The 13,470-nt window shown below is 34.5% G+C and overlaps 1 non-coding gene across 1 annotated transcript; it reads left to right on the top strand.

Moving 5' to 3' along the window:
* The first annotated feature begins 869 nt into the window (after window positions 1-869).
* Window positions 870-976, top strand: LOC128285025 (small nucleolar RNA R71). Its single transcript, XR_008275441.1, has one exon. It is a non-coding gene; the product is annotated as a small nucleolar RNA R71 (small nucleolar RNA).
* Window positions 977-13,470: the final 12,494 nt, after the last annotated feature.

Raw genomic sequence — 13,470 nt, 5'->3', positions numbered from 1 at the left:
TGCATCCATATGGTCTTTCTTCAACTTTGCTAGATGTGAGATCGGTGGTTTATATTCTTTAAGCACCGGTGTTACGCTCACTTCGGGTTTTACCTCCTCATCATTTTCTTTATCAGATTCTTGTGGCAACTTCTTTTCAGGTTCAGTTAACACTTTCCCATTCCTCAATGTAACCGCTTTAACATGCTATCTTGGGTTGGGTTCAGTGTTACTAGGCAAACTACCCTGTTGCCTTTCCGAAACTAATTTAGCAAGTTGCTCCATTTGATTTTCGAGCCTTTGAATCGATGCTTGTTGATTTTTCAAAGCAGTCTCGGTGTTTTGGAAATGAGTTTCTGACATCGAAATAAATTTTTCAAACATCTCTTCAAGGTTCGGTTTCATTTCTTACTGATAAGGTTACTGCTGAAAACCCGAAGAGGGTGGTGGTGGTCTTTGATTTCCTTGACCTCCCCATGAGAAATTTGGGTGATTCCTCCAACCTGCATTGTAAGTATTACTATAAGGATTATTTTGAGGTTTACGATTATTACCCATATAACTCATTTTCTCATTTTCCATGATAGGACCGTAGGGTAAGTTTTCTGAATTGCTCATTCCACCTCTACTCGTGTCACACTACGTCACTGGATGTACCTTCGTAGAATCACATAAACCATCAATCTTTATATTTAAAATTTCTACAAGCTTTTGTCGGCTTTGTCCTCATGATTTGCCGCTGTTAATTATTCAGTGGCATTTCCTCTACGAACTCATAAGCCTTCTCAGGTGTTTTATTATTTATGGTACCACCGGCAGCTACATCGATCATCTGCCTAGTTGAGGGGTTCAAACCATTATGAAAAGTCTGAACTTGTAACCATAGAGGTAACCGATGGTGAGGGCACCTTCTCAATAAGTCCTTATATCTCTCTCATGCATCATATAAAGTCTCTAAATCCATTTCCCCGAAGGACGAGATATCGTTCCTCAACTTAGCTATCTTTACTAGTGGAAAATATTTTAATAAAAATTTCTCGGTCATTTGATCCCAAGTAGTGATGGAACCTCGTGGTAAGGAGTTCAACCATTGCTTAGCCTTATTTCTCGATCAGAAAGGGAATAATCGTAGGCCAATGGTGTCGTCAGAAACGTCATTTATCTTGAAAGTATCACAAAACTCTAAGAAATTGGCCAAATGAGTATTTGGCTCTTCATCCTACAAACTATCAAACTGAACAAATTGTTGAATCATTTAAATAGTGTTAGGTTTCAGTTCAAATTTATTTGCAGCAATAACAGGTCTAACCATACTTGATTCAACCCCAGTGAGAGTGGGCTTAACATAATCGTACATAGTACGCGGAACAGGATTCTGATTTACAGGATTCGTGGCAACCATAGGAGGTAGCGAAATTATTTCGATTTTCAGTTATCTCTTCGGTAATATTGGTATCATCCTTGTGCTCTTCCTCTATATATTGTAGACTCTGCCTTATTTCTCTATGATTTCTATGAGCTATGCTTTCAATTTTACTGTCGAATACAAGAGGTCCTGATGGGTTTCTTCTAGTCATAGACTAAAGGAACCTGCCAGAAGTAAATAAAAGAAAAGTTAGTAAATTAAAGTAAAAACAAAAATAAAATGCAATAAAAATAAGAAAAAGGCTAAAGTAATAAAAATTAAGTGTTTCTAATAATTTAGTCCCCGACAATAGTGCCAAACACTTGATGGGTCACGAAACTAACTAATATTTCGACTAAGGCAAAAGCACCTATCGATTAGTAATATAGCTATGGAGTATAGAATATCGTATCCATGAGGACTAAAAGTACTAATTATAACTATCTTTCTATTATTTAGCTTAATAATTAAATGAAGTTTTTAATTTAAAATTAAACTAATTAACTATGGACACGATAGAGATTGAATTGGGAAAATACTTAAGAAAACCAATGAGAGAGACAATACCCAGAAAAGAATCCACCTAGACTTCACTTATTATTATGACTCTGAATCAAATGATTTATTCACTTGTCTTGATCCATAGAAATCCCTAAATTATGTTAATATCTCTTTCGAGACTAAGAACAACTGACTCTAGGTTGATTACTTGAAATTTCTTTCTAATTAAAACCCCTATCGTCGCATTAACTCGATCTATGGATTTCCCTATTAGATTTGACTCTAATCCAGTAGATTTATGTCGCCCTATTTCTAGGGTTACATGCAACTCCACTCAATTATGCTAGATCTACTCTTAAACAGGGACTTTTGCTCCACTGAATAAGCACATCAAACTTGGATTAATATCCTAAAAATATTAAGGCAATAATTAAGAACAAGAACAAGTATTTATCATATAATTCAGATAATTAAATAATAAGATCCATCGTAGGTTTCATCTTCCCTAGGTATTTAGGAATTTAGTTCATAATGTAAAAGGAAAACATCTCAAATTTAGAAAAACAAGACCTAAAAAAACCCAAATAAACTTCAAGAGAAATTTGAATAGAGATCTTCAATCTTTAAGTGGATCTACTTCCGAGATGATTCCAACGACTTCCTTCGAGTAATTTCTGCTTTCTACTCTGTGTGTTTTTTTAGGTATTCTTCTAGTGTGTTTATATAGACTTTAGAATGCTCGAAAACCTAAAAATTGGCCTTTTCCGCGTGTTTGGGAAACAAGGAGCGATATTGACATGGGCTGGCACATGGGCGTGTGGCTAGCCCGTGTGGCTCACATGGGCATGTGCTCTGACCGTGTGGAAATGGTCTTAGCCATGTGGATCCTTAAATCAGCCCGTTTGCTTCTCCTTTTGTTCCGCTATGCTCTCCTAAACATAAAACCTGAAACTAAAGGATTAATAGCATCAAATTCACTAAATTAGATAATAAATCATCCAAGAACATGTGAAGCATGAGATTAAAACATGTTATATTTATGGTTTATCAGTGTGTCTAAGCCGTGTGTGACATACGGTTATGTTACACGGTCGTGTGTCCCCTAGTGCTGAAATTGAAATCAAGTTAGTATGCTCCACACAGCCCAGCACACAAGCGTGTGTCTTGGCCGTATGACATAAATCAGTATACCCTACAGGTTTGGCACAGCCTAGCACACGGCGTGGTACATAGGCTAGCCACACAGGCGTGTGTGTTGGCCGTGTGATCTAAGTCAGAGAGTTACACGAGATAAGACATGGGCTGGGACATGGCCATGTGCTTCCATTTCGAATGTGCACACAGCTTATGACACGGACGTGTCTTTGGCCCTGTGAGACACTCGGCTGGGCCACACGGGCATGTGTCCCCTGTATTTTGGAAAATTTTCTAAGTGTTTCAAAAATTTCTTGAGCTATCAGCTTAGTCTCGAACCACTTCTAATTCATGTTTAGGGCCTCGTAGGCTCGTATTAGGGACAATGTTATTGAGTTTGAATGATGATTGCATTAAATTTGAAAATGTATGTAAAATGAATGTTTAATTGTTTTATAAGTCAGGTAATGCTCCATAACCTTATTCTGGTGTTGAATACGGGTGAGGGGTGTTACATTTTTCACATTTTTTCTTGTACACGCTTGTGAGATTTTATTGTTTTTCTTTTGGTCAAGTGTATTCTTATTTATTTGTTCTTAATTGGCAAAAACTTTGATCTTGTGAAGATTATTTCTTTGTTTGCTTCTTTGCAATTCTTTGACAGGATTTGTTCCTAAGATTTGAGTAGAAATCTTAAGGAAGTTGTAAGGTTAAACCTTGTCCTTAAAGGTTGAGCAGATTAGTAAATTTGGGAAAATCCTTAGTGGTGGAAAGCTAAGATAGCAGAGTAGGCAATTGGGGCTGAACCACTCTAAATCTTTGTGTTCATTGTTTCATTTTCTCTCTTTGCTTCCACCAAATTTTTTAAAGGCCAATTCACCACCTCTTGGCGATTTCGGTTTGATTTATCGAGCTAACATCAACTTATTTAAAAATATGACCATATATCTTCTTTATTACAATTCACATTGTTACTTGCTTGGTTCAATAGTATCAAATATTTCCATATTCAGATTATTTACCGACTTTTGATATGCCCTTTATTAAACTAACTCAGACTCGGGCAGATTCTTGAATTGTCCAACCAACACACCAAACTGGCACTGAAGTGCATCATCAAATGAATCAAAATAAGGTAACTGGTACATAAAGTACATACTAGTGCACAAAGTGCATACTAGCACTTAAAGTCCATCCTGGCACTAAGTGCACATTGGCGCACAAGCGCATATTGGCACACAAGGTGTGTTGGAAAAAATCTAGTTTGAAAACAGTTTTCTTGCACAGCAGAAAATTAAAATTTTGAAAACTGACCCGGTTTGTGATATTTATAATAATAAACCTTAACTGAATTCATATCTGTGTTTTTGGCTTAGCGAACATTCGTTGTACCCGACTTTCAATCAAACGATCTTCTTCGCTATTCTCATACCACGAACTATTTCGAGTGTAGGCTCAAACCAATTGAATCAAAACACAGAACTAGAAAAAGTTTTCTCTCTTTTTGGGGTGAAAATGAAAATTCTCTCTTCTTAATAGAAACCGGTAGAATTATTATTTCAAAAAATATATGTAATATTTGAGAATAAATTCTCTCTATTTTTTGACAAAATAACAACCTCTCAAATTTGTCATAATAGTTCTACCGGTGCCATTTATTTATAGGAAGAGAAGGTAGAACCCTTGTTGAGTTGTAGTGGTTTATTTCAAATAGAAAAATAACATCCTACTTAGAATAAGAGTAGGTTGGACGACAAAATAACATCTTACTTAGAATTCTTATTTCATGTCCATGAGGGGTTTTTGGGCCTCTTTCACATCGGGTCCAATTATGAATACTTACTGACCTTTTTGCCCAGTACTCTGTAATATGATCCAACCCGATTTAAATTTTCTATTTCCCAAAATAAAATTTAATATTTATATATGAAACAATTTTCTCATCTCTACTTTAGCCCTAACAAAATTTTGACGATTTTGTCCCTGGTAAAATTTTTAAAAAATATGTTCAATATTTCACAATTCAACATGTTCACTATGATTGAATAGTTTATTTTCATTTTTAAGCTTCAAAATAGTCCAAAAGCATAAACTAATTCTTCTGATTATTCTTTAAGTAATCCATATAGGATTGCAAATGGATCATTTCCATTTTCATTTCCATTTCCATTTCCATTTCCATTTCCATATTTGGAAACCTACATTCATTTCTAAATGACTCCATTTCTCCATTTCGAAGAAAACCATAATCGTTCCTGACTGTTTCTCATTTCTCTTTACTATTCATTCCGTTCATTTCTATTCAAACACGTAATTCATTTCTGGTTGCAACTCATAAGTAAGTTATATGAATTGTGATATGTATTCACATCTAAATTAATTGTAGTTGTTTTGGCAACGAATGTGGCACACTGTAGCCCGAATTTGGAGGTCGGGTCCAGTATGGGGTGTTACAATATTATCAAATATTATCATAATTATTTACTAACTATTATTTGTAACCCTATTAACCTGACTCGGACTCAAATAGATACTCAAATCGTCCAACCAATACAACAAACTAGCACCAATGTGTATCATTGAATAAACCAAAGTAAGGATTATGATAACTCCTATTAAAATATTTTGCATTTTTACATTTTTACCCCAAACCCGTAAATCTGTTTACATTCCTCAATACTTTTACTCCCCTCCCATCCTACCCCCATCTACCTCAAACTCATTTTCATCCTAAACTTTTTTAATGTTTTCCCAATTTACTTTTCCTAAAAAATTTTACTCCCTCAACCCTCAAAACTTTTTATTTCCTCCGTAAACTTTTACTTTTCACCCTTTACCCCAAAATAAAAAATCATCCAAAAAATCCCTAAACCTAAATAGTAATAATTTTATTTATATCTACTATTTATATTAATAATTAAATTTCACATTTTATACTATTTATATTATCGAATTGTTTAATCATATTAAATCTTTATAAATTTCATTAAAATTGAATTATTAACGATACCATAAAATATTCGTGTTAAAATTTTATATTGGTATTAATTTCACATTTTATCTTTAAGATAACTTTTATTAAAACATCTCATTTTTATATTTAACATATTTTTAATTTCAAAATACATAATGCAAAAACTAGAAGATAATTGAAGCAACCGAGCAAGCAAAGAAGCTAACGCATAAATAAAAGATTCATAAATAACTTATGAAGAGATGAAAGTTAATAACAAATTTGATTACAGTTGGTGATAATAGTTATAAGGATACAAAGTCATTTTTTTAATTTAACTCAAATAAATATATTTGATTCGATTGAAATTCCATCTCACTCGACTTGATTCGAGAAAATTTCAAATAGAGTTAGGATGATAAAATAGCATTCGCCAACTCGATTAACTTGAAATTTTTTCATTCAATTCGATTCAATTGAACACTCACTCCTAGTAAAAGATTTCTAGTTGAGCCACAAAAGCTAGAGGGTTTTAGTTAAGCCATAAAAACTAGAGGGAATGTTCTATCTTAGCCTTGTGAAAAAGATAGTGATTGTAAAGGTTATACATTTTCCTTAAAAGGTAGAAATTCAAGTATAGTGAATTGGGAAATCCTCGGTTGAGGTATACCAAGGTAGTGGAGGTAGGCAATTGGGGTTGAACTACTATAAATTGAATTGTCCAAGCTCTTTCTCCCTTTCCTTATCATTTAGAAAAGTTTGTAGAAATTTTTAAAACACCAACTCACCCCCTCCTAGTATTTATGGGCCTAATAATTGGTATCAAAACTAGTTCTCTATCAAAGGTTTCACAACCAAAAGAGGTGATCCAAGGCAAAAATACCAAGTTTAAAGATAACATTTGAGTCAAGGGCAACAACTTTCAAAAAAGGTCATTCATCATTTGTCCTTCACTCCTAAATGAAGAAAACCGCTCCAATTGGAAAGTAAGGATGAAATTGTTTGTCCAAGCATTTGATTATGGTGCTTGGAAGCTTATCTCAAGAGGTCCACTAGAGGTACTTAAGGAGGAAGAAAGATGGGATGCAAATGACAATGCAAAGGCTTAATCAAACTCTAAAGTTATGCACACACCCCTTTGTGCTGAGTAAAGAAGTTTTCAACAAAGTTTCCTCATGTGGAAGTGTCAAGGAAATATGGGATAGACTAGAGGAAATCTATAAAGACAAAAAGGAAGAAAAGGAGATTAAGAAGACTTGTGAGAAAGAAAGTTCATCTAGTGGCAAGCAAATCAAAGATTAGCAATAAATTATTTTTATAAAATTTTAAAGATTTTTAGTAAAATATTTTTAAATTATTTCTAATAATTATTATAAATTTAATAAACATTAATAATTTTTTTTGTAAATTTTATAAATTTTTATGTTTTTATAATTCTAGAATGAATCTAGATAAAGGTGTCTAGATTCAAATGAACTTGGACAACCATTTGCCTAGATTCATTTTGTTTTATGGTTAAATATAAAATTAGGACCCGACCTGGTCTGCTTCTCCTAGATTGGTACTTATGGTTTTTTTTTCTCATATTAGTACCCGAACTTTTTTTCGTCCACTATATTGGTACCTGACACTAACAGCGTTAATATTTTGCTGGTGTAGCAACGCTGACCAATTGCATGCCACCACTTGGCGTCCTCTTATACCTTTTTTTTCTTTTTATTTTTCTTTTTATTTTCCTTCTTCTTTCCTTGTTTTTTTTCTTTGCTCAACTAATTATTAACTCCTTCAACCAAAAAATTCATGGCTTTGCAAGAAAATTCATAAATTTCCAGATTCCAATGACTAATATTAGAATTCGACAGCCCTATTTTTTGTTTTTAAATCTAATTTTGTTCCCTTTCACCTTTCGATTCATCATTTTTAGTTATTCATCCCCTTCATTAAAACCCAACAATATCAATATTATCGTCATCTCCATTAACCCATAAATGAGTAAACTTTTGAACTTGGAACTCAAATAAAGTAGATCTGAAGAAGAAAACATTAGTATTGTCTACATGCATAAAGTAGTCAGCAACTTAGAAGGTTGGTTTCCCACCAAATCCTTTCTTTTCCATTTTCATCTTTAGACGAGTATTGAAATTTTCAAAATTTTTCTGGGTATGTTGTACGAACTCATAAGCATGCATGGATTTACTCATCCTAATTCACAAAACGCAAAATGTAATACCCCAAACTTGGCCCAAACGTTATGGCCGATTCTGGCGATGTCACATGAATTGGAGTTCGAAATCAAACGTATCAAGTTAAAATCATTTTCGTCTGTTAGCTTTTATTTATTTTTCATCACTTTCAAAACTATTTTCTCGTTAACTGTTTTGTTTAAAAACATATTTTGTGGCGGAAGCTTTTAAAACCGTGAAATTTGAAGAAAAATCGCTCGCACTTATGAAAAACGTTATCTCTATTTAAACTGAGTTTTTGTTGAGTTTGCAATTTAAAAATCCACAAAAGCAGTGAAAATCCAAAGCAAAAGCAATAGTCCCAAAACTCCAATCTACATAAAAAATAACCCAATAAATAAATAGGGATTAAAACCATAACAGAAGTTTAAACAGTACAATAAACATGTGGTCACCGTTGAGTCCTCCGCTACACCGGTCCATCTAAATTTGGGGATGACCTGGACATATAAAACAGAAATGGGTGAGTCTATGTAAACTCAGTATGTAATCCCCACAGAAAATATGCATACAATCAGACAACAAATAGTCAAATGCAATCTGGGCCTAAGCCCATTTCAGTTTTAGTAGTAGTTCGGGTCTGAGCCCATTTCAGTTTCAGTATCATATATGCATTAGGCCTAAGCTTATCACAGTTACAGTATCAGATATACATTAATTAGTAACAGAATCCTACCCAACCAGTCTCTACACACCATCTCCGTCCATCCCTACACTCCATGTGGGGTTTAAAACACCCACCCATCCTTACACTCTAAGTAGTACCGGATGCAGCACATAAACAGTAAATTGTAACTGAGCTGGTAGATAATAGACTTAAGAGCCTTTCAGTACACTTCCTCCAAATATCAACATCCCAACCTAATGCAGTGCAACATACAATGTATGAGATGTTAATATATGAATATCGATTATACATACAGTTCAGTATTCATTCATCACACATACAATTCACACATTTAAGAGTCTAAGTAGTGCATACCGACCCTACAGTAGGTTCACAGTCGACTTGGGCGACCCGTGCAACCTTAAAACACATTTCAATTAAAATGTACCCACATGCCTATGTGGCCTGCCTGTGTGGGCCCACATGCCCTTGTGGCCCACACGGCTCAATTTGGCCTTGGCCATGTGGATCACACGGCATGGCCTAGAATCCCACACGCCCTTGTAGCATCGACAGTGGGGTCATTGGCTTTCGTCAAAACCCCATTTTCTATGTTTTCGGGTACACACCTAGTATTGATTCGATAATAATGCAACCACGAACACTCCAAAACCTAAAAATCGATATTCCATCGCCCAAAATCAGTGTTACTAACGAAACTTAAATGAAACTATAATAAGATGTTCAACCTAAAACCTTCAAAAATCTTACCTTCAATCGAGTAACCAGAATTCTACGAACCTAAGTCTCCAAACAGCAATTACGAGTTCCTGAATCTTCTCCTAACCAGCCTTTAACGATGCCTATCTATAAAAACTAACAAAGAAAATAAAACTACATTACTCATCTTACCGAATCAAACCGTAAACCAATTTTGCACAAGAGAGACGGACTGAAGAGAAGATCAAAAAAAAAAGATAGCAGCGAGAAGGAGAAAAAGAAACGACAAAGAGGAAAAGAAAAAAGGAAGAGGAAAAATTCGACAAAGAGAGGCCAAGAACAACAATATTTTTTTCTGCAGAGAGAATTTTGGGGCACCAAAGAGTTCTACCAAATCCTCACTTCATCAAAACCCTTATTTTCCTCCCTCAGATCCTACTAACCACCCACAACTCGGAGTCTACCATCAGCACAACTCTAGTAAAAAATAGGGACAAAAATACTAACCCTCACCGTCACAGAAAATCAAACGCAGGACCACCAACACACCAACACTCCACTTAACCACCAGACCAGCAGGCCCATTCTGATATATGCTTACAAACAATTAAATAAAAGCGTACTGAAAAAGAGTGAGGCTTCACTTAGAAAATTTTCAAAATTTTGCCAAAGGCAATGCTTGAACTTAGGACCTCACACACACACCCAGATCAGTTAACCACTGAAGCAGATACAGATTTGTGACACATTTTAACCAAAGCAGAAATAAGAATTTTGGGGCGTTACACAAAACCCTATCTATCCACCAAAAATTAGGATTTATTTTAGTGAAAAATCAATATCAGCTTGTTTTCCAATCTCTGTAACATTGCCCTAGCCCTTAATATGTACAAGACAAGTAATAATACAATACCTAATCTACATTAGCATTTTAAAAGCGTTATTAAAGTACAAGACTAGTAATAACACGGTACCTCCATTAATATACCTCTAAGAACTACAAAATCATAAACACTTTGACATCTAAAAAAAAAAAATTCCAACCAAACAACGATTTACATACTCTTCTGGGATTTTTTTACAAAAAAAAATGTTGAAATTTTATCTATCCACTAGAGAAATACTAAAAAATAAAGAAGAAACTTAGGTTGAGGGAAGAACAAGAATTGGGTGGAGAAAAGTCAAACGGAAAAAAATTATTTTTTTAGATTATGACGTCACCATGTCATAATTTATGTCATGTGTCACAATCTTATTCTACCAGGTGTCCTAAACGTAATGCCGTTAGACTTAGATACCGATTTAGTTTATGGAAAAAAAGTTTGGGTACCAAATCTAGGACAAAAAAAAACCATAAATAACAATCTGGGAGAAGTGAACAAATTTGAGTATTAATTTTATATTTAACCCAAAAAAATATTTCTAATTATTTTATTTTTTTGTTGACCTGGCACTGCCACGTTAACCATTGGCGATAACGTGGTGTTTGTTAATGGCCATGTAAATGTTGTTAAATACTAGCGGTAAAAATCAATTAAATGGCTTATTTGACTAGTTTTGTTAGTTCAATGGCTCAATTAGGTAAAAATTTTGAAGTGGCTTGATTGATTTGTTTTGCAAAATTTTGAAGGTTTATAATACTGCTAAGTCTACATTATATCATTTTGAGGGCATTTTTCTCTTTTATATCTTTTATATAAAAATAGAAGGATTAGTATGTAGTTTTCCCCTTGTATTCTTGTCTAAAAGTACCTAGTTGTTTCTTGAACTTTTATTTTACCTTGTAACACCCCTAACCCGTATCCATCACGGGAACAGGATTACGAGTATTACCAGACAAATAGAATAGTAAACCATTCAAATCATACATCAATGCAAACATAGTCTAATTTCATTCAAATACATTCATAATGTATTTTAATTGAGCCCTCGAGCCCCTAAAAATACTATAGAAATAGCCCAGGACTATAATGGAAACATTTGGAAATTTTAGGAAAAAGTTAAAAAATTTGTACTGCAGGAGTTACACGGCTTGAGACACACACCTATGTCTCAAGCCATGTGGACATTCGAAATAGGGATACACGACCGTGTCCTAGCCCGTGTCCATGCCCGTGTAACTCACTTACATGGGTTACACAACCAAGCCACACGCCGGTGTGCCAAACCGTGTAACCCTCAAAATGACCTCACACACCCGTGTGCCAGATCGTGTAATTGCCTGACTTGTATGCCTTGAACCTTCAGGGGAGACACGACCGTGTCACATGGCTGTGTGTCACACACGGCTGAGACACACACCAGTGTCTCAGGCCATGTGGTCTTAAAATGAACCTTAAGAAACAAGTTTACCATTTCAAGTTTGCTTAGACCTTAGGAAACTCAAATATCAACCAAAATACCAATTCAAAATGATATTAATCGAGCCATAAACACACCAAAACCAACCTAATAAGTGTCTAAACAATGTACCCTCATTTGCACCACAAGTATATATAATTATACATCAAAATAAACATCAATTCAATTCATCAATTCATTCAAGTAATACCTAATCAAAATACTTATCAAAGGTACCACAATCACAACATTTCATTTATAAATACCATTCATACTAGCATAAAAACTATACCTCATTCTCAAGTAATATGCAAGTTGGTTATTTGCACAAAATATCATTCATAATATTTACATAAGTCAAACATTAACCAAAACCACACAAGAGCCTTTAGATGCCATATAATCTGAACTAAACATTCCAAAAACTACCGAGATGAGTTCGATAATGTGACTTGAGTGCCGACCTGATCGTCCAACCTTTTGAGAATCTACAGTGACATTAAACAACACAAGTAAGCTTAATGAAGCTTAGGAAGTTTGACGTATTAAACAATAAATCTTACTGAACTAATTATAATAATTCAAACAGTAATAATCATCCATCAGAACTCCCTGCCATTCACAATTTCAATCGATAAATTCATCTATATTCAAATCAATATTGAATAAATAACATATTCTTCAAATTCATTAAACAAATTACCTTATCGAGACATTCCATTCAAAGAACTACTTACGGATAAGAATACACCCGTTAGATAGACCGAACACACCAAACAGAAGCTCATAAGAGCTGATCCAACCAAAATATGCCAAACAGAAGCTCATAAGAGCTTAACAAAAGCTTATAAGAGCTGATCCACCCGAAACACGCCAAACAGAAAATATAACGTAAGAGTTTGCAACACATGTTGAACCTCGATTTACTTGGGTAATATACAAATATCTCCCTCCAATACCATCTCTACTCCAAACCCCTGTAATACACAAAAAACACGATTGTATCCTATCCCATGTTCAATTTAAACTGAACATCAAATTCAATATTATACCTCAGATAATTATTCATTTCCAACAATGGAATATATATAATATCATGTAATACCAATCATCAATTTATATAAATGTTAAATTTTAACCGTACGTGTAACACCCCTAACTCGTGACCGACGCCGGTGTCGGACACGAGGGGTTAACGGCCAAATCCTCTCAAGATACCAACCAATTTGACATTACCAGTCAGGCTGGAAAACTGCATCACCGTCGCCTTAAAAATCATATCTCGAGTTTCAAAACTCGGAAACTGGTTTCGTAAATTTTCCCTGAATTTAGACTCATATACCCATCCATGGATTTATTTTTAGAATTTTTGGTTGGGCCAATTGGTACAGTTTATTAGTTAAAGTCACCCATGTTACAGGGATCGACTGCTCTGACCTTCACGCGTTACAACTTGAATATCTATCTGTACAGGGATTTAATACTGGTTCCGTTTGTTTCTAATGAAACTAGACTCAAAATGGAATCTGTAAATATAAGGCATGACTCCTAATTCTTTCTGGATAATTTATGGTAAATTTTCAAAGTC

The sequence above is a fragment of the Gossypium arboreum genome, chromosome 11 (genome assembly GCF_025698485.1).
Source record: "Gossypium arboreum isolate Shixiya-1 chromosome 11, ASM2569848v2, whole genome shotgun sequence".
NCBI lineage: Eukaryota > Viridiplantae > Streptophyta > Magnoliopsida > Malvales > Malvaceae > Gossypium > Gossypium arboreum.
The sequence above is the reverse complement of the archived record's forward strand: the minus strand, read 5'-3'. Positions and strand labels throughout refer to the sequence as shown.